Consider the following 22783-nt stretch of genomic DNA (forward strand, 5'->3'; position numbering starts at 1 on the left):
TGTCAGTCAGTAGGTCTAACATTCATACACTATGACTCAGAGTCCAAACCATTAATATTACACTCTTTAATACCTCAATGCAATGAATGATAAGAAAATCACCACAGTGGAGATGTAATGTTGGGGATCGTAGCCATAGAGACCAAAGTCATTTGAAGTTGCAGATTTTAAGCCTCTGTATATGTACTAATGAGAGTGACCTGTTAACATAGTGGTGTGACGTGACTGAACTGAAACAGGCCTCAAGACCCCATTCAAAGTACTGCAGTGACTGCTAATGTTGTGATTGTAACTTGGAGGTTCTTAGTTTTCCAAAACCCTAATCAAGATACATGGAAGCTGAGTGTCACAGCGCTTGGGCTGCTGTGCTTGCAATCTTCAAATGTACCTCCTAACACCATTTGCTATCTCAGCCCAAGGAAAAAAAATGCAAAAGCAGAGTGGCGCAGTGGAAGCTTGCTGGGCCCATAACCCGGAGGTCGGTGGACCTGTAGTTGACTGGCAGCTGTCTTTGGTAGTGTGGCCGAGTGGTCGAAGGCGCTGGATTTAGGCTCCAGTGTCTGTGGAGGCGTGGATTCCAATCCCACCACTGCCATTGTGAATGCTCTATTTGGTGGCACTTTTACCATCAAAAGTACAAGTCTGATTTCAAGAAAGAGATCAAATGTTACCTTGAAGTTGATGGAAATCTTACACATGTAGTTGTCCTTTGGGGAGATAACCCAAGTGTACCTTCATTCTCTGCTAAGGTGCAAACATGAATCCCAGTTCGTTCTTTGTGCGCCTTGCAGTGGACATGTAATGTTGGGGATCGTAGCCATAGAGACCAAAGTCATTTGAAGTTGCAGGTTTTAAACCTCTGTATATCTACTAATGAGGGTGACCTGTTAACATAGTGGTGTAAAGTGATTAAATCCTGCCATTGTGAATGTTCTATTTGATGGCAGTTTCACCATCAAAAGTACAAGTCTGCTTTCAAGAAAAAAAAACAAATGTTACCTTGAAGTTGATGGAACTCTGAAGAAATCTTACAGATGTAGTTGTCCTTTGGGGAGATAACCCAAATGTCAAGTGTACCTTCATTCTCTGCTAAGGTGCAAACATGAATCCCAGTTCGTTCTTTGTTCGCCTTGCAGTGGACATGTAATGTTGGGGATCGTAGCCAGAGAGACCAAAGTCATTTGAAGTTGCAGGTTTTAAACCTCTGTATATCTACTAATGAGGGTGACCTGTTAACATAGTGGTGTAAAGTGATTAAATCCTGTGATTAAAAGCAGAGTGGCGCAGTGGAAGCTTGCTGGGCCCATAACCCGGAGGTCGGTGGACCTGTAGTTGACTGGCACCTGTCTTTGGTAGTGTGGCCGAGTGGTCGAAGGCGCTGGATTTAGGCTCCAGTCTCTGTGGAGGCGTGGGTTCAAATCCCACCACTGCCATTGTGAATGCTCTATTTGGTGGCACTTTCACCATCAAAACTACAAGTCTGATTTCAAGAAAGAGATCAAATGTTACCTTGAAGTTGATGGAAATCTTACACATGTAGTTGTCCTTTGGGGAGATAACCCAAGTGTACCTTCATTCTCTGCTAAGGTGCAAACATGAATCCCAGTTCGTTCTTTGTGCGCCTTGCAGTGGACATGTAATGTTGGGGATCGTAGCCATAGAGACCAAAGTCATTTGAATTTGCAGGTTTTAAGCCTCTGTATATCTACTAATGAGAGTGACCTGTTAACATAGTGGTGTAAAGTGATTAAATCCTGCCATTGTGAATGCTCTATTTTGTGGCAGTTTCACCATCAAAAGTACAAGTCTGCTTTCTAGAAAAAAAAAAAAAAATGTTACCTTTAAGTTGATGGAACTTAGAGGAAATCTTACACATGTAGTTGTCCTTTTTCAAGGCTTATTTTTATTTGTGGCCATTACTCTTCAGGTTTTGGAAATGCAGGTTAAGGATGTGGCTGAGGTCACCCAGATGCTATGCATTGTCAGTCAGTAGGTCTAACATTCATACACTATGACTCAGAGTCCAAACCATTAATATTACACTCTTTAATCCCTCAATGCAATGAATAATAAGAAAATCACCACAGTGGAGATGTAATGTTGGGGATCGTAGCCATAGAGACCAAAGTCATTTAAATTTGCAGGTTTTAAGCCTCTGTATATCTACTAATGAGAGTGACCTGTTAACATAGTGGTGTGACGTGACTGAACTGAAACAGGCCTCAAGACCCCATTCAAAGTACTGCAGTGACTGCTAATGTTGTGATTGTAACTTGGAGGTTCTTAGTTTTCCAAAACCCTAATCAAGATACATGGAAGCTGAGTGCCACAGCGCTTGGGCTGCTGTGCTTGCAATCTTCAAATGTACCTCCTAACACCATTTGCTATTTCAGCCCAAGGAAAAAAAAATGCAAAAGCAGAGTGGCGCAGTGGAAGCTTGCTGGGCCCATAACCCGGGGGTCGGTGGACCTGTAGTTGACTGGCAGCTGTCTTTGGTAGTGTGGCCGAGTGGTCGAAGGCGCTGGATTTAGGCTCCAGTCTCTGTGGAGGCGTGGGTTCAAATCCCACCACTGCCATTGTGAATGCTCTATTTGGTGGCACTTTCACCATCAAAAGTACAAGTCTGATTTCAAGAAAGAGATCAAATGTTACCTTGAAGTTGATGGAAATCTTACACATGTAGTTGTCCTTTGGGGAGATAACCCAAATGTCAAGTGTACCTTCATTCTCTGCTAAGGTGCAAACATGAATCCCAGTTCGTTCTCTTTGCGCCTTGCAGTGGACAGGTAATGTTGGGGATCGTAGCCATAGAGACCAAAGTCATTTGAAGTTGCAGGTTTTAAACCTCTGTATATCTACTAATGAGGGTGAACTGTTAACATAGTGGTGTAAAGTGATTAAATCCTGCCATTGTGAATGTTCTATTTGGTGGCACTTTCACCATCAAAAGTACAAGTCTGATTTCAAGAAAGAGAACAAATGTTACCTTGAAGTTGATGGAACTCTGAAGAAATCTTACAGATGTAGTTGTCCTTTGGGGAGATAACCCAAATGTCAAGTGTACCTTCATTCTCTGCTAAGGTGCAAACATGAATCCCAGTTCGTTCTTTTTGCGCCTTGCAGTGGACAGGTAATGTTGGGGATCGTAGCCATAGAGACCAAAGTCATTTGAAGTTGCAGGTTTTAAACCTCTGTATATCTACTAATGAGGGTGAACTGTTAACATAGTGGTGTAAAGTGATTAAATCCTGCCATTGTGAATGCTCTCTTTGGTGGCACTTTCACCATCAAAAGTACAAGTCTGATTTCAAGAAAGAGATCAAATGTTACCTTGAAGTTGATGGAAATCTTACACATGTAGTTGTCCTTTGGATAACCCAAGTGTACCTTCATTCTCTGCTAAGGTGCAAACATGAATCCCAGTTTGTTCTTTGTGCGCCTTGCAGTGGACATGTAATGTTGGGGATCGTAGCCATAGAGACCAAAGTCATTTGAATTTGCAGGTTTTAAGCCTCTGTATATCTACTAATGAGAGTGACCTGTTAACATAGTGGTGTAAAGTGATTAAATCCTGCCATTGTGAATGCTCTATTTTGTGGCAGTTTCACCATCAAAAGTACAAGTCTGCTTTCTAGAAAAAAAAAAAAAAATGTTACCTTTAAGTTGATGGAACTTAGAGGAAATCTTACACATGTAGTTGTCCTTTTTCAAGGCTTATTTTTATTTGTGGCCATTACTCTTCAGGTTTTGGAAATGCAGGTTAAGGATGTGGCTGAGGTCACCCAGATGCTATGCATTGTCAGTCAGTAGGTCTAACATTCATACACTATGACTCAGAGTCCAAACCATTAATATTACACTCTTTAATCCCTCAATGCAATGAATAATAAGAAAATCACCACAGTGGAGATGTAATGTTGGGGATCGTAGCCATAGAGACCAAAGTCATTTGAAGTTGCAGATTTTAAGCCTCTGTATATGTACTAATGAGAGTGACCTGTTAACATAGTGGTGTGACGTGACTGAACTGAAACAGGCCTCAAGACCCCATTCAAAGTACTGCAGTGACTGCTAATGTTGTGATTGTAACTTGGAGGTTCTTAGTTTTCCAAAACCCTAATCAAGATACATGGAAGCTGAGTTTCACAGCGCTTGGGCTGCTGTGCTTGCAATCTTCAAATGTACCTCCTAACACCATTTGCTATCTCAGCCCAAGGAAAAAAATGCAAAAGCAGAGTGGCGCAGTGGAAGCTTGCTGGGCCCATAACCCGGAGGTCGGTGGACCTGTAGTTGACTGGCAGCTGTCTTTGGTAGTGTGGCCGAGTGGTCGAAGGCGCTGGATTTAAGCTCCAGTCTCTGTGGAGGCGTGGGTTCAAATCCCACCACTGCCATTGTGAATGTTCTATTTGGTGGCACTTCCATCATCAAAAGTACAAGTCTGTTTTCAAGAAGAAAACCAATGTTACCTTGAAGTTGATGGAACTTAGAGGAAATCTTTTAGGAAGGTAACCCATATGTCAGGTGTACTTTCTTTCTCTGCTAAGGTGCAAACATGAATCCCAGACCTTTCTTGGTGTGCCTTGCAGTCTTAATGCGTGACCACAGAAAGATAGCTCATTTTGCCAAGTCTAACTTGTGACTGACATTTTGAAGAATTTCAGTTTCTTCTACTGCCAGAGATAAAGGAGACTTTGGTCAGGAATAATTTTTATATGTGGAACTACAGAGAGTCCTGTATGAAGCGTATAAATTAATATTACACAACTAAAGAGTCCCTTCAGCTCACAGAATAATCAGTGAAACAGACATGGAAAAAAATAGATGTTACCACTGTGACATTGCCGGCTGGTTGGCAAGCTATCTTTTCCAAGGCTTATTTTTATTTGTGGCCATTACTCTTCAGGTTTTGGAAATGGAGGTTAAGGATGTGGCTGAGGTCACCCAGATGCTATGCATTGTCAGTCAGTAGGTCTAACATTCATACACTATGACTCAGAGTCCAAACCACTAATATTACACTCTTTAAAGCCCCAATGCAATGAATAATAAGAAAATCACCCCAGTGGAGACGTAATGTTGGGCCCATAACCCAGAGGTCGGTGGACCTGTGGTTGACTGGCAGCTGTTTTTGGTAATTTGGTCGAAGGCGCTGGATTTAGGCTCCAGTCTCTGTGGAGGCGTGGGTTCAAATCCCACCACTGCCATTGTGAATGTTCTATTTGGTGGCACTTTCACCATCAAAAGTACAAGTCTGATTTCAAGAAAGAGATCAAATGTTACCTTGAAGTTGATGGAAATCTTACACATGTAGTTGTCCTTTGGGGAGATAACCCAAGTGTACCTTCATTCTCTGCTAAGGTGCAAACATGAATCCCAGTTCGTTCTTTGTGCGCCTTGCAGTGGACATGTAATGTTGGGGATCGTAGCCATAGAGACCAAAGTCATTTGAAGTTGCAGGTTTTAAACCTCTGTATATCTACTAATGAGGGTGACCTGTTAACATAGTGGTGTAAAGTGATTAAATCCTGCCATTGTGAATGTTCTATTTGATGGCAGTTTCACCATCAAAAGTACAAGTCTGCTTTCTAGAAAAAAAAAACAAATGTTACCTTTAAGTTGATGGAACTTAGAGGAAATCTTACACATGTAGTTGTCCTTTTTCAAGGCTTATTTTTATTTGTGGCCATTACTCTTCAGGTTTTGGAAATGCAGGTTAAGGATGTGGCTGAGGTCACCCAGATGCTATGCATTGTCAGTCAGTAGGTCTAACATTCATACACTATGACTCAGAGTCCAAACCATTAATATTACACTCTTTAAAGCCTCAATGCAATGAATCATAAGAAAATCACCACAGTGGAGATGTAATGTTGGGGATCGTAGCCATAGAGACCAAAGTCATTTGAAGTTGCAGATTTTAAGCCTCTGTATATCTACTAATGAGAGTGACCTGTTAACATAGTGGTGTGACGTGACTGAACTGAAACAGGCCTCAAGACCCCATTCAAAGTACTGCAGTGACTGCTAATGTTGTGATTGTAACTTGGAGGTTCTTAGTTTTCCAAAACCCTAATCAAGATACATGGAAGCTGAGTGTCACAGCGCTTGGGCTGCTGTGCTTGCAATCTTCAAATGTACCTCCTAACACCATTTGCTATCTCAGCCCAAGGAAAAAAAATGCAAAAGCAGAGTGGCGCAGTGGAAGCTTGCTGGGCCCATAACCCGGAGGTCGGTGGACCTGTAGTTGACTGGCAGCTGTCTTTGGTAGTGTGGCCGAGTGGTCGAAGGCGCTGGATTTAGGCTCCAGTGTCTGTGGAGGCGTGGATTCCAATCCCACCACTGCCATTGTGAATGCTCTATTTGGTGGCACTTTTACCATCAAAAGTACAAGTCTGATTTCAAGAAAGAGATCAAATGTTACCTTGAAGTTGATGGAAATCTTACACATGTAGTTGTCCTTTGGGGAGATAACCCAAGTGTACCTTCATTCTCTGCTAAGGTGCAAACATGAATCCCAGTTCGTTCTTTGTGCGCCTTGCAGTGGACATGTAATGTTGGGGATCGTAGCCATAGAGACCAAAGTCATTTGAAGTTGCAGGTTTTAAACCTCTGTATATCTACTAATGAGGGTGACCTGTTAACATAGTGGTGTAAAGTGATTAAATCCTGCCATTGTGAATGTTCTATTTGATGGCAGTTTCACCATCAAAAGTACAAGTCTGCTTTCTAGAAAAAAAAAACAAATGTTACCTTTAAGTTGATGGAACTTAGAGGAAATCTTACACATGTAGTTGTCCTTTTTCAAGGCTTATTTTTATTTGTGGCCATTACTCTTCAGGTTTTGGAAATGCAGGTTAAGGATGTGGCTGAGGTCACCCAGATGCTATGCATTGTCAGTCAGTAGGTCTAACATTCATACACTATGACTCAGAGTCCAAACCATTAATATTACACTCTTTAAAGCCTCAATGCAATGAATCATAAGAAAATCACCCCAGTGGAGATGTAATGTTGGGGATCGTAGCCATAGAGACCAAAGTCATTTGAAGTTGCAGGTTTTAAACCTCTGTATATCTACTAATGAGGGTGACCTGTTAAAATAGTGGTGTGACGTGACTGAACTGAAACCGGACTCAAGACGCCATTCAAGGTATTGCAGTGACTTCTAATGTTGTGATTGTAATTTGGAGGTTCCTAGTTTTCCAAAACCCTAATCAAGATACATGGAAGCTGAGTGTCACAGCGCTTGGGCTGCTGTGCTTGCAATCTTAAAATGTGTCTCCATAAACTCTTTGGTATCTCAGTCCTAGGAATCCCTGTGTAAAAGCAGAGTGGCGCAGCGGAAGCGTGCTGGGCCCATAACCCAGAGGTCGATGGATCGAAACCATCCTCTGCTAGACCTTCCTATTATAGACTACTGCTCGTGTGTACTTTTCCTTTGTTATCCTCTCTTCTGTAAAGATTTCATGGCTTTTGATGAAAAGCATAACAAATATATCTGGGTGTTCCATAGTGGGAAGACTACAACTGGTAATCATAAGTTTCCGAACATCCATCTTTTCTTGAGGGAAGCTTGCTCCTTCTTTCAGTACCTGACAATTTACTTTTAAGGACTCCTGTTCACATGAGGGTGAAACTTCTTTCTGGTCACTTAGCTCAATGAAGCCGTTTGTCCTTGCAAATATTGCTACTAAATGTTTCTATACAACAGGCTGAAAGTACTGCTTGTGTTATTATGCGTTAGAAAAGTTTCATCTATAAGGCTCTACTGACAGCTCTTGATTACGATCCTTCAGTTCAGTCATCTTTGAAAGCTGACGGTCCCCTGTAGTGGACTCAAAGCTGTCTTTGGTAGTGTGGTCGAAGGTGCTGTATTTCAGCTCCAGTCTCTGTGGAGCTGTGGGTTAAAATCCTGCCATTGTGAATGCTCTATTTGGTGGCAGTTTCACCATCAAAAGTGCAAGTCTGCTTTCAAGAAAAAGAACATGTAGTTGTCCTGTGCGGAGGTAACCCATATGTCAAGTGTACTTTCATTCTCTGCAAAGGATTCAAACATGAATCCAAGACCTTTCAGTGGACATGTAATGTTGGAGATACAAGCCATAGAGACCAAAGTCATTTGAAGTTGCAGGTTTTAAACCTCTGTATATATACTAATGAGGGTGACCTGTTAACATAGTGGTGTAAAGTGATTAAATCCTGCCATTGTGAATGCTCTATTTGGTGGCAGTTTCACCATCAAAAGTACAAGTCTGCTTTCAAGAAAAAGAACATGTAGTTGTCCTGTGCGGAGGTAACCCATATGTCAAGTGTACTTTCATTCTCTGCAAAGGATTCAAACATGAATCCAAGACCTTTCAGTGGAGATGTAATGTTGGGGATCGTAGCCATAGAGACCAAAGTCATTTGAAGTTGCAGGTTTTAAGCCTCTGTATATCTACTAATGAGAGTGACCTGTTAACATAGTGGTGTGACGTGACTGAACTGAAACAGGCCTCAAGACCCCATTCAAAGTACTGCAGTGACTGCTAATGTTGTGATTGTAACTTGGAGGTTCTTAGTTTTCCAAAACCCTAATCAAGATACATGGAAGCTGAGTGTCACAGCGCTTGGGCTGCTGTGCTTGCAATCTTCAAATGTACCTCCTAACACCATTTGCTATCTCAGCCCAAGGAAAAAAAAATGCAAAAGCAGAGTGGCGCAGTGGAAGCTTGCTGGGCCCATAACCCGGAGGTCGGTGGACCTGTAGTTCACTGGCAGCTGTCTTTGGTAGTGTGGCCGAGTGGTCGAAGGCGCTGGATTTAGACTCCAGTCTCTGTGGAGGCGTGGGTTCAAATCCCACCACTGCCATTGTGAATGCTCTATTTGGTGGCACTTTCACCATCAAAAGTACAAGTCTGATTTCAAGAAAGAGATCAAATGTTACCTTGAAGTTGATGGAAATCTTACACATGTAGTTGTCCTTTGGGGAGATAACCCAAGTGTACCTTCATTCTCTGCTAAGGTGCAAACATGAATCCCAGTTCGTTCTTTGTGCGCCTTGCAGTGGACATGTAATGTTGGGGATCGTAGCCATAGAGACCAAAGTCATTTGAAGTTGCAGGTTTTAAACCTCTGTATATCTACTAATGAGGGTGACCTGTTAACATAGTGGTGTAAAGTGATTAAATCCTGCCATTGTGAATGTTCTATTTGATGGCAGTTTCACCATCAAAAGTACAAGTCTGCTTTCTAGAAAAAAAAAACAAATGTTACCTTTAAGTTGATGGAACTTAGAGGAAATCTTACACATGTAGTTGTCCTTTTTCAAGGCTTATTTTTATTTGTGGCCATTACTCTTCAGGTTTTGGAAATGCAGGTTAAGGATGTGGCTGAGGTCACCCAGATGCTATGCATTGTCAGTCAGTAGGTCTAACATTTATACACTATGACTCAGAGTCCAAACCATTAATATTACACTCTTTAATACCTCAATGCAATGAATGATAAGAAAATCACCACAGTGGAGATGTAATGTTGGGGATCGTAGCCATAGAGACCAAAGTCATTTGAAGTTGCAGATTTTAAGCCTCTGTATATGTACTAATGAGAGTGACCTGTTAACATAGTGGTGTGACGTGACTGAACTGAAACAGGCCTCAAGACCCCATTCAAAGTACTGCAGTGACTGCTAATGTTGTGATTGTAACTTGGAGGTTCTTAGTTTTCCAAAACCCTAATCAAGATACATGGAAGCTGAGTGTCACAGCGCTTGGGCTGCTGTGCTTGCAATCTTCAAATGTGCCTCCTAACACCATTTGCTATCTCAGCCCAAGGAAAAAAAAATGCAAAAGCAGAGTGGCGCAGTGGAAGCTTGCTGGGCCCATAACCCGGAGGTCGGTGGACCTGTAGTTGACTGGCAGCTGTCTTTGGTAGTGTGGCCGAGTGGTCGAAGGCGCTGGATTTAGGCTCCAGTGTCTGTGGAGGCGTGGATTCCAATCCCACCACTGCCATTGTGAATGCTCTATTTGGTGGCACTTTTACCATCAAAAGTACAAGTCTGATTTCAAGAAAGAGATCAAATGTTACCTTGAAGTTGATGGAAATCTTACACATGTAGTTGTCCTTTGGGGAGATAACCCAAGTGTACCTTCATTCTCTGCTAAGGTGCAAACATGAATCCCAGTTCGTTCTTTGTGCGCCTTGCAGTGGACATGTAATGTTGGGGATCGTAGCCATAGAGACCAAAGTCATTTGAAGTTGCAGGTTTTAAGCCTCTGTATATCTACTAATGAGGGTGACCTGTTAACATAGTGGTGTAAAGTGATTAAATCCTGCCATTGTGAATGTTCTATTTGATGGCAGTTTCACCATCAAAAGTACAAGTCTGCTTTCTAGAAAAAAAAAACAAATGTTACCTTTAAGTTGATGGAACTTAGAGGAAATCTTACACATGTAGTTGTCCTTTTTCAAGGCTTATTTTTATTTGTGGCCATTACTCTTCAGGTTTTGGAAATGCAGGTTAAGGATGTGGCTGAGGTCACCCAGATGCTATGCATTGTCAGTCAGTAGGTCTAACATTCATACACTATGACTCAGAGTCCAAACCATTAATATTACACTCTTTAATACCTCAATGCAATGAATGATAAGAAAATCACCACAGTGGAGATGTAATGTTGGGGATCGTAGCCATAGAGACCAAAGTCATTTGAAGTTGCAGATTTTAAGCCTCTGTATATGTACTAATGAGAGTGACCTGTTAACATAGTGGTGTGACGTGACTGAACTGAAACAGGCCTCAAGACCCCATTCAAAGTACTGCAGTGACTGCTAATGTTGTGATTGTAACTTGGAGGTTCTTAGTTTTCCAAAACCCTAATCAAGATACATGGAAGCTGAGTGTCACAGCGCTTGGGCTGCTGTGCTTGCAATCTTCAAATGTACCTCCTAACACCATTTGCTATCTCAGCCCAAGGAAAAAAAATGCAAAAGCAGAGTGGCGCAGTGGAAGCTTGCTGGGCCCATAACCCGGAGGTCGGTGGACCTGTAGTTGACTGGCAGCTGTCTTTGGTAGTGTGGCCGAGTGGTCGAAGGCGCTGGATTTAGGCTCCAGTGTCTGTGGAGGCGTGGATTCCAATCCCACCACTGCCATTGTGAATGCTCTATTTGGTGGCACTTTTACCATCAAAAGTACAAGTCTGATTTCAAGAAAGAGATCAAATGTTACCTTGAAGTTGATGGAAATCTTACACATGTAGTTGTCCTTTGGGGAGATAACCCAAGTGTACCTTCATTCTCTGCTAAGGTGCAAACATGAATCCCAGTTCGTTCTTTGTGCGCCTTGCAGTGGACATGTAATGTTGGGGATCGTAGCCATAGAGACCAAAGTCATTTGAAGTTGCAGGTTTTAAACCTCTGTATATCTACTAATGAGGGTGACCTGTTAACATAGTGGTGTAAAGTGATTAAATCCTGCCATTGTGAATGTTCTATTTGATGGCAGTTTCACCATCAAAAGTACAAGTCTGCTTTCAAGAAAAAAAAACAAATGTTACCTTGAAGTTGATGGAACTCTGAAGAAATCTTACAGATGTAGTTGTCCTTTGGGGAGATAACCCAAATGTCAAGTGTACCTTCATTCTCTGCTAAGGTGCAAACATGAATCCCAGTTCGTTCTTTGTTCGCCTTGCAGTGGACATGTAATGTTGGGGATCGTAGCCAGAGAGACCAAAGTCATTTGAAGTTGCAGGTTTTAAACCTCTGTATATCTACTAATGAGGGTGACCTGTTAACATAGTGGTGTAAAGTGATTAAATCCTGTGATTAAAAGCAGAGTGGCGCAGTGGAAGCTTGCTGGGCCCATAACCCGGAGGTCGGTGGACCTGTAGTTGACTGGCACCTGTCTTTGGTAGTGTGGCCGAGTGGTCGAAGGCGCTGGATTTAGGCTCCAGTCTCTGTGGAGGCGTGGGTTCAAATCCCACCACTGCCATTGTGAATGCTCTATTTGGTGGCACTTTCACCATCAAAACTACAAGTCTGATTTCAAGAAAGAGATCAAATGTTACCTTGAAGTTGATGGAAATCTTACACATGTAGTTGTCCTTTGGGGAGATAACCCAAGTGTACCTTCATTCTCTGCTAAGGTGCAAACATGAATCCCAGTTCGTTCTTTGTGCGCCTTGCAGTGGACATGTAATGTTGGGGATCGTAGCCATAGAGACCAAAGTCATTTGAATTTGCAGGTTTTAAGCCTCTGTATATCTACTAATGAGAGTGACCTGTTAACATAGTGGTGTAAAGTGATTAAATCCTGCCATTGTGAATGCTCTATTTTGTGGCAGTTTCACCATCAAAAGTACAAGTCTGCTTTCTAGAAAAAAAAAAAAAAATGTTACCTTTAAGTTGATGGAACTTAGAGGAAATCTTACACATGTAGTTGTCCTTTTTCAAGGCTTATTTTTATTTGTGGCCATTACTCTTCAGGTTTTGGAAATGCAGGTTAAGGATGTGGCTGAGGTCACCCAGATGCTATGCATTGTCAGTCAGTAGGTCTAACATTCATACACTATGACTCAGAGTCCAAACCATTAATATTACACTCTTTAATCCCTCAATGCAATGAATAATAAGAAAATCACCACAGTGGAGATGTAATGTTGGGGATCGTAGCCATAGAGACCAAAGTCATTTAAATTTGCAGGTTTTAAGCCTCTGTATATCTACTAATGAGAGTGACCTGTTAACATAGTGGTGTGACGTGACTGAACTGAAACAGGCCTCAAGACCCCATTCAAAGTACTGCAGTGACTGCTAATGTTGTGATTGTAACTTGGAGGTTCTTAGTTTTCCAAAACCCTAATCAAGATACATGGAAGCTGAGTGCCACAGCGCTTGGGCTGCTGTGCTTGCAATCTTCAAATGTACCTCCTAACACCATTTGCTATTTCAGCCCAAGGAAAAAAAAATGCAAAAGCAGAGTGGCGCAGTGGAAGCTTGCTGGGCCCATAACCCGGGGGTCGGTGGACCTGTAGTTGACTGGCAGCTGTCTTTGGTAGTGTGGCCGAGTGGTCGAAGGCGCTGGATTTAGGCTCCAGTCTCTGTGGAGGCGTGGGTTCAAATCCCACCACTGCCATTGTGAATGCTCTATTTGGTGGCACTTTCACCATCAAAAGTACAAGTCTGATTTCAAGAAAGAGATCAAATGTTACCTTGAAGTTGATGGAAATCTTACACATGTAGTTGTCCTTTGGGGAGATAACCCAAATGTCAAGTGTACCTTCATTCTCTGCTAAGGTGCAAACATGAATCCCAGTTCGTTCTCTTTGCGCCTTGCAGTGGACAGGTAATGTTGGGGATCGTAGCCATAGAGACCAAAGTCATTTGAAGTTGCAGGTTTTAAACCTCTGTATATCTACTAATGAGGGTGAACTGTTAACATAGTGGTGTAAAGTGATTAAATCCTGCCATTGTGAATGTTCTATTTGGTGGCACTTTCACCATCAAAAGTACAAGTCTGATTTCAAGAAAGAGAACAAATGTTACCTTGAAGTTGATGGAACTCTGAAGAAATCTTACAGATGTAGTTGTCCTTTGGGGAGATAACCCAAATGTCAAGTGTACCTTCATTCTCTGCTAAGGTGCAAACATGAATCCCAGTTCGTTCTTTTTGCGCCTTGCAGTGGACAGGTAATGTTGGGGATCGTAGCCATAGAGACCAAAGTCATTTGAAGTTGCAGGTTTTAAACCTCTGTATATCTACTAATGAGGGTGAACTGTTAACATAGTGGTGTAAAGTGATTAAATCCTGCCATTGTGAATGCTCTCTTTGGTGGCACTTTCACCATCAAAAGTACAAGTCTGATTTCAAGAAAGAGATCAAATGTTACCTTGAAGTTGATGGAAATCTTACACATGTAGTTGTCCTTTGGATAACCCAAGTGTACCTTCATTCTCTGCTAAGGTGCAAACATGAATCCCAGTTTGTTCTTTGTGCGCCTTGCAGTGGACATGTAATGTTGGGGATCGTAGCCATAGAGACCAAAGTCATTTGAATTTGCAGGTTTTAAGCCTCTGTATATCTACTAATGAGAGTGACCTGTTAACATAGTGGTGTAAAGTGATTAAATCCTGCCATTGTGAATGCTCTATTTTGTGGCAGTTTCACCATCAAAAGTACAAGTCTGCTTTCTAGAAAAAAAAAAAAAAATGTTACCTTTAAGTTGATGGAACTTAGAGGAAATCTTACACATGTAGTTGTCCTTTTTCAAGGCTTATTTTTATTTGTGGCCATTACTCTTCAGGTTTTGGAAATGCAGGTTAAGGATGTGGCTGAGGTCACCCAGATGCTATGCATTGTCAGTCAGTAGGTCTAACATTCATACACTATGACTCAGAGTCCAAACCATTAATATTACACTCTTTAATCCCTCAATGCAATGAATAATAAGAAAATCACCACAGTGGAGATGTAATGTTGGGGATCGTAGCCATAGAGACCAAAGTCATTTGAAGTTGCAGATTTTAAGCCTCTGTATATGTACTAATGAGAGTGACCTGTTAACATAGTGGTGTGACGTGACTGAACTGAAACAGGCCTCAAGACCCCATTCAAAGTACTGCAGTGACTGCTAATGTTGTGATTGTAACTTGGAGGTTCTTAGTTTTCCAAAACCCTAATCAAGATACATGGAAGCTGAGTTTCACAGCGCTTGGGCTGCTGTGCTTGCAATATTCAAATGTACCTCCTAACACCATTTGCTATATCAGCCCAAGGAAAAAAATGCAAAAGCAGAGTGGCGCAGTGGAAGCTTGCTGGGCCCATAACCCGGAGGTCGGTGGACCTGTAGTTGACTGGCAGCTGTCTTTGGTAGTGTGGCCGAGTGGTCGAAGGCGCTGGATTTAAGCTCCAGTCTCTGTGGAGGCGTGGGTTCAAATCCCACCACTGCCATTGTGAATGTTCTATTTGGTGGCACTTCCATCATCAAAAGTACAAGTCTGTTTTCAAGAAGAAAACCAATGTTACCTTGAAGTTGATGGAACTTAGAGGAAATCTTTTAGGAAGGTAACCCATATGTCAGGTGTACTTTCTTTCTCTGCTAAGGTGCAAACATGAATCCCAGACCTTTCTTGGTGTGCCTTGCAGTCTTAATGCGTGACCACAGAAAGATAGCTCATTTTGCCAAGTCTAACTTGTGACTGACATTTTGAAGAATTTCAGTTTCTTCTACTGCCAGAGATAAAGGAGACTTTGGTCAGGAATAATTTTTATATGTGGAACTACAGAGAGTCCTGTATGAAGCGTATAAATTAATATTACACAACTAAAGAGTCCCTTCAGCTCACAGAATAATCAGTGAAACAGACATGGAAAAAAATAGATGTTACCACTGTGACATTGCCGGCTGGTTGGCAAGCTATCTTTTCCAAGGCTTATTTTTATTTGTGGCCATTACTCTTCAGGTTTTGGAAATGGAGGTTAAGGATGTGGCTGAGGTCACCCAGATGCTATGCATTGTCAGTCAGTAGGTCTAACATTCATACACTATGACTCAGAGTCCAAACCACTAATATTACACTCTTTAAAGCCCCAATGCAATGAATAATAAGAAAATCACCCCAGTGGAGACGTAATGTTGGGCCCATAACCCAGAGGTCGGTGGACCTGTGGTTGACTGGCAGCTGTTTTTGGTAATTTGGTCGAAGGCGCTGGATTTAGGCTCCAGTCTCTGTGGAGGCGTGGGTTCAAATCCCACCACTGCCATTGTGAATGTTCTATTTGGTGGCACTTTCACCATCAAAAGTACAAGTCTGATTTCAAGAAAGAGAACAAATGTTACCTTGAAATTGATGGAAATCTTACACATGTAGTTGTCCTTTGGGGAGATAACCCAAGTGTACCTTCATTCTCTGCTAAGGTGCAAACATGAATCCCAGTTCGTTCTTTGTGCGCCTTGCAGTGGACATGTAATGTTGGGGATCGTAGCCATAGAGACCAAAGTCATTTGAAGTTGCAGGTTTTAAACCTCTGTATATCTACTAATGAGGGTGACCTGTTAACATAGTGGTGTAAAGTGATTAAATCCTGCCATTGTGAATGTTCTATTTGATGGCAGTTTCACCATCAAAAGTACAAGTCTGCTTTCTAGAAAAAAAAAACAAATGTTACCTTTAAGTTGATGGAACTTAGAGGAAATCTTACACATGTAGTTGTCCTTTTTCAAGGCTTATTTTTATTTGTGGCCATTACTCTTCAGGTTTTGGAAATGCAGGTTAAGGATGTGGCTGAGGTCACCCAGATGCTATGCATTGTCAGTCAGTAGGTCTAACATTTATACACTATGACTCAGAGTCCAAACCATTAATATTACACTCTTTAATACCTCAATGCAATGAATGATAAGAAAATCACCACAGTGGAGATGTAATGTTGGGGATCGTAGCCATAGAGACCAAAGTCATTTGAAGTTGCAGATTTTAAGCCTCTGTATATGTACTAATGAGAGTGACCTGTTAACATAGTGGTGTGACGTGACTGAACTGAAACAGGCCTCAAGACCCCATTCAAAGTACTGCAGTGACTGCTAATGTTGTGATTGTAACTTGGAGGTTCTTAGTTTTCCAAAACCCTAATCAAGATACATGGAAGCTGAGTGTCACAGCGCTTGGGCTGCTGTGCTTGCAATCTTCAAATGTACCTCCTAACACCATTTGCTATCTCAGCCCAAGGAAAAAAAATGCAAAAGCAGAGTGGCGCAGTGGAAGCTTGCTGGGCCCATAACCCGGAGGTCGGTGGACCTGTAGTTGACTGGCAGCTGTCTTTGGTAGTGTGGCCGAGTGGTCGAAGGCGCTGGATTTAGGCTCCAGTGTCTGTGGAGGCGTGGATTCCAATCCCACCACTGCCATTGTGAATGCTCTATTTGGTGGCACTTTTACCATCAAAAGTACAAGTCTGATTTCAAGAAAGAGATCAAATGTTACCTTGAAGTTGATGGAAATCTTACACATGTAGTTGTCGTTTGGGGAGATAACCCAAGTGTACCTTCATTCTCTGCTAAGGTGCAAACATGAATCCCAGTTCGTTCTTTGTGCGCCTTGCAGTGGACATGTAATGTTGGGGATCGTAGCCATAGAGACCAAAGTCATTTGAAGTTGCAGGTTTTAAACCTCTGTATATCTACTAATGAGGGTGACCTGTTAACATAGTGGTGTAAAGTGATTAAATCCTGCCATTGTGAATGTTCTATTTGATGGCAGTTTCACCATCAAAAGTACAAGTCTGCTTTCTAGAAAAAAAAAACAAATGTTACCTTTAAGTTGATGGAACTTAGAGGAAATCTTACACATGTAGTTGTCCTTTTTCAAGGCTTATTTTTATTTGTGGCCATTACTCTTCAGGTTTTGGAAATGCAGGTTAAGGATGTGGCTGAGGTCACCCAGATGCTATGCATTGTCAGTCAGTAGGTCTAACATTCATACACTATGACTCAGAGTCCAAACCATTAATATTACACTCTTTAATCCCTCAATGCAATGAATAATAAGAAAATCACCACAGTGGAGATGTAATGTTGGGGATCGTAGCCATAGAGACCAAAGTCATTTAAATTTGCAGGTTTTAAGCCTCTGTATATCTACTAATGAGAGTGACCTGTTAACATAGTGGTGTGACGTGACTGAACTGAAACAGGCCTCAAGACCCCATTCAAAGTACTGCAGTGACTGCTAATGTTGTGATTGTAACTTGGAGGTTCTTAGTTTTCCAAAACCCTAATCAAGATACATGGAAGCTGAGTGCCACAGCGCTTGGGCTGCTGTGCTTGCAATCTTCAAATGTACCTCCTAACACCATTTGCTATTTCAGCCCAAGGAAAAAAAAATGCAAAAGCAGAGTGGCGCAGTGGAAGCTTGCTGGGCCCATAACCCGGGGGTCGGTGGACCTGTAGTTGACTGGCAGCTGTCTTTGGTAGTGTGGCCGAGTGGTCGAAGGCGCTGGATTTAGGCTCCAGTCTCTGTGGAGGCGTGGGTTGAAATCCCACCACTGCCATTGTGACCATCAAAAGTACAAGTCTGATTTCAAGAAAGAGAACAAATGTTACCTTGAAGTTGATGGAAATCTTACACATGTATTTGTCCTTTGGGGAGATAACCCAAATGTCAAGTGTACCTTCATTCTCTGCTAAGGTGCAAACATGAATCCCAGTTCATTCTTTGTGCGCCTTGCAGTGGACATGTAATGTTGGGGATCGTAGCCAGAGAGACCAAAGTCATTTGAAGTTGCAGGTTTTAAGCCTCTGTATATCTACTAATGAGGGTGACCTGTTAACATAGTGGTGTAAAGTGATTAAATCCTGCCATTGTGAATGCTCTATTTGGTGGCAGTTTCACCATCAAAAGTACAAGTCTGCTTTCAAGAAAAAAAAACAAATGTTACCTTGAAGTTGATGGAACTCTGAAGAAATCTTACAGATGTAGTTGTCCTTTGGAGAGGTAACCCATATATCAAGTGTACCTTCATTCTCTGCTAAGGTGCAAACATGAATCCCAGTTTATTCTTTGTGCGCCTTGCAGTGGACATGTAATGTTGGGGATCGTAGCCATAGAGACCAAAGTCATTTGAAGTTGCAGATTTTAAGCCTCTGTATATGTACTAATGAGAGTGACCTGTTAACATAGTGGTGTGACGTGACTGAACTGAAACAGGCCTCAAGACCCCATTCAAAGTACTGCAGTGACTGCTAATGTTGTGATTGTAACTTGGAGGTTCTTAGTTTTCCAAAACCCTAATCAAGATACATGGAAGCTGAGTGTCACAGCGCTTGGGCTGCTGTGCTTGCAATCTTCAAATGTGCCTCCTAACACCATTTGCTATCTCAGCCCAAGGGAAAAAAAATGCAAAAGCAGAGTGGCGCAGTGGAAGCTTGCTGGGCCCATAACCCGGAGGTCGGTGGACCTGTAGTTGACTGGCACCTGTCTTTGGTAGTGTGGCCGAGTGGTCGAAGGCGCTGGATTTAGGCTCCAGTCTCTGTGGAGGCGTGGGTTCAAATCCCACCACTGCCATTGTGAATGTTCTATTTGGTGGCACTTTCACCATCAAAAGTACAAGTCTGATTTCAAGAAAGAGAACAAATGTTACCTTGAAGGTGATGGAACTCTGAAGAAATCTTACAGATGTAGTTGTCCTTTGGGGAGATAACCCAAATGTCAAGTGTACCTTCATTCTCTGCTAAGGTGCAAACATGAATCCCAGTTCGTTCTTTTTGCGCCTTGCAGTGGACAGGTAATGTTGGGGATCGTAGCCATAGAGACCAAAGTCATTTGAAGTTGCAGGTTTTAAACCTCTGTATATCTACTAATGAGGGTGAACTGTTAACATAGTGGTGTAAAGTGATTAAATCCTGCCATTGTGAATGCTCTCTTTGGTGGCACTTTCACCATCAAAAGTACAAGTCTGATTTCAAGAAAGAGATCAAATGTTACCTTGAAGTTGATGGAAATCTTACACATGTAGTTGTCCTTTGGATAACCCAAGTGTACCTTCATTCTCTGCTAAGGTGCAAACATGAATCCCAGTTTGTTCTTTGTGCGCCTTGCAGTGGACATGTAATGTTGGGGATCGTAGCCATAGAGACCAAAGTCATTTGAATTTGCAGGTTTTAAGCCTCTGTATATCTACTAATGAGAGTGACCTGTTAACATAGTGGTGTAAAGTGATTAAATCCTGCCATTGTGAATGCTCTATTTTGTGGCAGTTTCACCATCAAAAGTACAAGTCTGCTTTCTAGAAAAAAAAAAAAAATGTTACCTTTAAGTTGATGGAACTTAGAGGAAATCTTACACATGTAGTTGTCCTTTTTCAAGGCTTATTTTTATTTGTGGCCATTACTCTTCAGGTTTTGGAAATGCAGGTTAAGGATGTGGCTGAGGTCACCCAGATGCTATGCATTGTCAGTCAGTAGGTCTAACATTCATACACTATGACTCAGAGTCCAAACCATTAATATTACACTCTTTAATCCCTCAATGCAATGAATAATAAGAAAATCACCACAGTGGAGATGTAATGTTGGGGATCGTAGCCATAGAGACCAAAGTCATTTAAATTTGCAGGTTTTAAGCCTCTGTATATCTACTAATGAGAGTGACCTGTTAACATAGTGGTGTGACGTGACTGAACTGAAACAGGCCTCAAGACCCCATTCAAAGTACTGCAGTGACTGCTAATGTTGTGATTGTAACTTGGAGGTTCTTAGTTTTCCAAAACCCTAATCAAGATACATGGAAGCTGAGTGTCACAGCGCTTGGGCTGCTGTGCTTGCAATCTTCAAATGTGCCTCCTAACACCATTTGCTATCTCAGCCCAAGGGAAAAAAAATGCAAAAGCAGAGTGGCGCAGTGGAAGCTTGCTGGGCCCATAACCCGGAGGTCGGTGGACCTGTAGTTGACTGGCACCTGTCTTTGGTAGTGTGGCCGAGTGGTCGAAGGCGCTGGATTTAGGCTCCAGTCTCTGTGGAGGCGTGGGTTCAAATCCCACCACTGCCATTGTGAATGTTCTCTTTGGTGGCACTTTCACCATCAAAAGTACAAGTCTGATTTCAAGAAAGAGATCAAATGTTACCTTGAAGTTGATGGAAATCTTACACATGTAGTTGTCCTTTGGATAACCCAAGTGTACCTTCATTCTCTGCTAAGGTGCAAACATGAATCCCAGTTCGTTCTTTGTGCGCCTTGCAGTGGACATGTAATGTTGGGGATCGTAGCCATAGAGACCAAAGTCATTTGAATTTGCAGGTTTTAAGCCTCTGTATATCTACTAATGAGAGTGACCTGTTAACATAGTGGTGTAAAGTGATTAAATCCTGCCATTGTGAATGTTCTATTTGGTGGCAGTTTCACCATCAAAAGTACAAGTCTAATTTCTAGAAAAAAAAAACAAATGTTACCTTTAAGTTGATGGAACTTAGAGGAAATCTTACACATGTAGTTGTCCTTTTTCAAGGCTTATTTTTATTTTTGGCCATTACTCTTCAGGTTTTGGAAATGCAGGTTAAGGATGTGGCTGAGGTCACCCAGATGCTATGCATTGTCAGTCAGTAGGTCTAACATTCATACACTATGACTCAGATTCCAAACCATTAATATTACACTCTTTAATCCCTCAATGCAATGAATAATAAGAAAATCACCACAGTGGAGATGTAATGTTGGGGATCGTAGCCATAGAGACCAAAGTCATTTGAATTTGCAGGTTTTAAGCCTCTGTATATCTACTAATGAGAGTGACCTGTTAACATAGTGGTGTGACGTGACTGAACTGAAACAGGCCTCAAGACCCCATTCAAAGTACTGCAGTGACTGCTAATGTTGTGATTGTAACTTGGAGGTTCTTAGTTTTCCAAAACCCTAATCAAGATACATGCTTGCAATCTTCAAATGTACCTCCTAACACCATTTGCTATCTCAGCCCAAGGAAAAAAAATGCAAAAGCAGAGTGGCGCAGTGGAAGCTTGCTGGGCCCATAACCCGGAGGTCGGTGGACCTGTAGTTGACTGGCACCTGTCTTTGGTAGTGTGGCCGAGTGGTCGAAGGCGCTGGATTTAGGCTCCAGTCTCTGTGGAGGCGTGGGTTCAAATCCCACCACTGCCATTGTGAATGTTCTATTTGGTGGCACTTTCACCATCAAAAGTACAAGTCTGATTTCAAGAAAGAGAACAAATGTTACCTTGAAATTGATGGAAATCTTACACATGTAGTTGTCCTTTGGGGAGATAACCCAAATGTCAAGTGTACCTTCATTCTCTGCTAAGGTGCAAACATGAATCCCAGTTCGTTCTCTTTGCGCCTTGCAGTGGACAGGTAATGTTGGGGATCATAGCCATAGAGACCTGTAGTTGACTGGCACCTGTCTTTGGTAGTGTGGCCGAGTGGTCGAAGGCGCTGGATTTAGGCTCCAGTCTCTGTGGAGGCGTGGGTTCAAATCCCACCACTGCCATTGTGAATGTTCTATTTGGTGGCACTTTCACAATCAAAAGTACAAGTCTGATTTCAAGAAAGAGAACAAATGTTACCTTGAAATTGATGGAAATCTTACACATGTAGTTGTCCTTTGGGGAGATAACCCAAATGTCAAGTGTACCTTCATTCTCTGCTAAGGTGCAAACATGAATCCCAGTTCGTTCTCTTTGCGCCTTGCAGTGGACAGGTAATGTTGGGGATCGTAGCCATAGAGACCAAAGTCATTTGAAGTTGCAGGTTTTAAACCTCTGTATATCTACTAATGAGGGTGAACTGTTAACATAGTGGTGTAAAGTGATTAAATCCTGCCATTGTGAATGTTCTATTTGGTGGCACTTTCACCATCAAAAGTACAAGTCTGATTTCAAGAAAGAGAACAAATGTTACCTTGAAGTTGATGGAACTCTGAAGAAATCTTACAGATGTAGTTGTCCTTTGGGGAGATAACCCAAATGTCAAGTGTACCTTCATTCTCTGCTAAGGTGCAAACATGAATCCCAGTTCGTTCTTTTTGCGCCTTGCAGTGGACAGGTAATGTTGGGGATCGTAGCCATAGAGACCAAAGTCATTTGAAGTTGCAGGTTTTAAACCTCTGTATATCTACTAATGAGGGTGAACTGTTAACATAGTGGTGTAAAGTGATTAAATCCTGCCATTGTGAATGCTCTCTTTGGTGGCACTTTCACCATCAAAAGTACAAGTCTGATTTCAAGAAAGAGATCAAATGTTACCTTGAAGTTGATGGAAATCTTACACATGTAGTTGTCCTTTGGATAACCCAAGTGTACCT

At 42.0% G+C, this 22783-nt stretch overlaps 18 non-coding genes across 18 annotated transcripts; all 18 read left to right on the forward strand.

Annotated features, from left to right (window-relative positions):
* Nucleotides 1-513: 513 nt before the first annotated feature.
* trnal-uag (transfer RNA leucine (anticodon UAG)) lies at nt 514-595 on the forward strand. Its single transcript has one exon. It is a non-coding gene; the product is annotated as a tRNA-Leu (tRNA).
* A 756-nt stretch (nt 596-1351) lies between these two features.
* On the forward strand, nt 1352-1433 carry trnal-uag (transfer RNA leucine (anticodon UAG)). Its single transcript has one exon. It is a non-coding gene; the product is annotated as a tRNA-Leu (tRNA).
* A 1061-nt stretch (nt 1434-2494) lies between these two features.
* trnal-uag (transfer RNA leucine (anticodon UAG)) lies at nt 2495-2576 on the forward strand. Its single transcript has one exon. It is a non-coding gene; the product is annotated as a tRNA-Leu (tRNA).
* Nucleotides 2577-4309: 1733 nt separating this feature from the next.
* Nucleotides 4310-4391, forward strand: trnal-uaa (transfer RNA leucine (anticodon UAA)). The gene has a single exon. It is a non-coding gene; the product is annotated as a tRNA-Leu (tRNA).
* Nucleotides 4392-6263: 1872 nt separating this feature from the next.
* Nucleotides 6264-6345, forward strand: trnal-uag (transfer RNA leucine (anticodon UAG)). Its single transcript has one exon. It is a non-coding gene; the product is annotated as a tRNA-Leu (tRNA).
* Nucleotides 6346-7325: 980 nt separating this feature from the next.
* trnam-cau (transfer RNA methionine (anticodon CAU)) lies at nt 7326-7397 on the forward strand. Its single transcript has one exon. It is a non-coding gene; the product is annotated as a tRNA-Met (tRNA).
* A 1371-nt stretch (nt 7398-8768) lies between these two features.
* trnal-uag (transfer RNA leucine (anticodon UAG)) lies at nt 8769-8850 on the forward strand. The gene has a single exon. It is a non-coding gene; the product is annotated as a tRNA-Leu (tRNA).
* A 1060-nt stretch (nt 8851-9910) lies between these two features.
* trnal-uag (transfer RNA leucine (anticodon UAG)) lies at nt 9911-9992 on the forward strand. Its single transcript has one exon. It is a non-coding gene; the product is annotated as a tRNA-Leu (tRNA).
* A 1059-nt stretch (nt 9993-11051) lies between these two features.
* Nucleotides 11052-11133, forward strand: trnal-uag (transfer RNA leucine (anticodon UAG)). Its single transcript has one exon. It is a non-coding gene; the product is annotated as a tRNA-Leu (tRNA).
* A 756-nt stretch (nt 11134-11889) lies between these two features.
* On the forward strand, nt 11890-11971 carry trnal-uag (transfer RNA leucine (anticodon UAG)). Its single transcript has one exon. It is a non-coding gene; the product is annotated as a tRNA-Leu (tRNA).
* Nucleotides 11972-13032: 1061 nt separating this feature from the next.
* trnal-uag (transfer RNA leucine (anticodon UAG)) lies at nt 13033-13114 on the forward strand. Its single transcript has one exon. It is a non-coding gene; the product is annotated as a tRNA-Leu (tRNA).
* A 1733-nt stretch (nt 13115-14847) lies between these two features.
* trnal-uaa (transfer RNA leucine (anticodon UAA)) lies at nt 14848-14929 on the forward strand. The gene has a single exon. It is a non-coding gene; the product is annotated as a tRNA-Leu (tRNA).
* A 1872-nt stretch (nt 14930-16801) lies between these two features.
* Nucleotides 16802-16883, forward strand: trnal-uag (transfer RNA leucine (anticodon UAG)). Its single transcript has one exon. It is a non-coding gene; the product is annotated as a tRNA-Leu (tRNA).
* Nucleotides 16884-17943: 1060 nt separating this feature from the next.
* trnal-uag (transfer RNA leucine (anticodon UAG)) lies at nt 17944-18025 on the forward strand. The gene has a single exon. It is a non-coding gene; the product is annotated as a tRNA-Leu (tRNA).
* Nucleotides 18026-18956: 931 nt separating this feature from the next.
* trnal-uag (transfer RNA leucine (anticodon UAG)) lies at nt 18957-19038 on the forward strand. Its single transcript has one exon. It is a non-coding gene; the product is annotated as a tRNA-Leu (tRNA).
* A 1400-nt stretch (nt 19039-20438) lies between these two features.
* On the forward strand, nt 20439-20520 carry trnal-uag (transfer RNA leucine (anticodon UAG)). Its single transcript has one exon. It is a non-coding gene; the product is annotated as a tRNA-Leu (tRNA).
* Nucleotides 20521-21542: 1022 nt separating this feature from the next.
* On the forward strand, nt 21543-21624 carry trnal-uag (transfer RNA leucine (anticodon UAG)). Its single transcript has one exon. It is a non-coding gene; the product is annotated as a tRNA-Leu (tRNA).
* A 264-nt stretch (nt 21625-21888) lies between these two features.
* On the forward strand, nt 21889-21970 carry trnal-uag (transfer RNA leucine (anticodon UAG)). The gene has a single exon. It is a non-coding gene; the product is annotated as a tRNA-Leu (tRNA).
* Nucleotides 21971-22783: the final 813 nt, after the last annotated feature.

This window comes from Leuresthes tenuis, unplaced genomic scaffold (genome assembly GCF_036924035.1).
Source record: "Leuresthes tenuis unplaced genomic scaffold, fLeuTen1.0.hap1 SCAF_11, whole genome shotgun sequence".
Taxonomy (NCBI): domain Eukaryota; kingdom Metazoa; phylum Chordata; class Actinopteri; order Atheriniformes; family Atherinopsidae; genus Leuresthes; species Leuresthes tenuis.